Raw genomic sequence first — 942 nt, forward strand, 5'->3', positions numbered from 1 at the left:
ATGTTTGATGCCCTGGGTTCGAGATAATTCGAATCGATTGTGTAGACTTTCACCTAGCACTAGTAGGAATACACATAGCACTGAGTTTGACTGTTCACCTGTTAGTCCTACGAGTGATTCTGAATTTGAACTGAATAATCTATTTGGCAATTATTTTGAAGAAGCTATGGCTGCACATGCACCACGTACACTTGAAGATTTTCTACAGCCTGCACGAACATCTACACCTTCATGCATTGTGTTGCCACAGGATGCACCGAATTTCACTCTTAAGCATGGCATGTTATCTGTGATTCCCCAATTTCACGGGATGGACTCTGAGAGTCCGTACCAACACTTGACAGACTTTGAGATGGTTTGCACCACTTTTATTAATAGGGTTGGGACTGATGAATACATTAAACTGCGTTTGTTCCCCTTTTCTCTGAAAGACAGGGCAAAAATCTAGTTTAATTCTTTGCGCCCTAACTCTATTACTAGTTGGGCTGAAATGCAGCATGAGTTCTTACATAAATTTTTTCCTCTTCAGAGAACTCAGTACCTACAGGAGCAAATCAGTCAGTTCATGCAAAAAGATGGTGAGACATTCCAAGCATGTTGGGAGAGATTCAAGGACTTGATGAACATATGCCCGCACCATGGTTTCGAATCGTGGAGGTTAGTAATTATTTTTTTACTGCTTTAACCCCTATGTGCAAACAATTTGTCCAATCTATGTGCAATGGGATGTTCTTCCGTAAGGAACCAGACGAGGGCTTATCATTTTTAGACTATCTCGCTGAGAGTGCCCAGCAGTGGAACGCACGACCAGAACGGGTGCCGATAGCTGCCCAACCTATCCGAGCAATCAGTGGCGGGGGAAGATATGAGGTCAAAGAGGACACTAGCTTACAGGCCCTTGTAGCTGCGTTATCTAAAAAATTGGAAGTCATGGAATTCAAA

At 42.8% G+C, this 942-nt stretch overlaps 1 non-coding gene across 1 annotated transcript; it reads right to left on the bottom strand.

Moving 5' to 3' along the window:
* Positions 1 to 537: 537 nt before the first annotated feature.
* LOC131163191 (small nucleolar RNA R71) lies at positions 538 to 645 on the bottom strand. Its single transcript, XR_009138968.1, has one exon. It is a non-coding gene; the product is annotated as a small nucleolar RNA R71 (small nucleolar RNA).
* Positions 646 to 942: the final 297 nt, after the last annotated feature.

The sequence above is a fragment of the Malania oleifera genome, chromosome 8, assembly GCF_029873635.1.
Source record: "Malania oleifera isolate guangnan ecotype guangnan chromosome 8, ASM2987363v1, whole genome shotgun sequence".
Classification (NCBI taxonomy): domain Eukaryota; kingdom Viridiplantae; phylum Streptophyta; class Magnoliopsida; order Santalales; family Ximeniaceae; genus Malania; species Malania oleifera.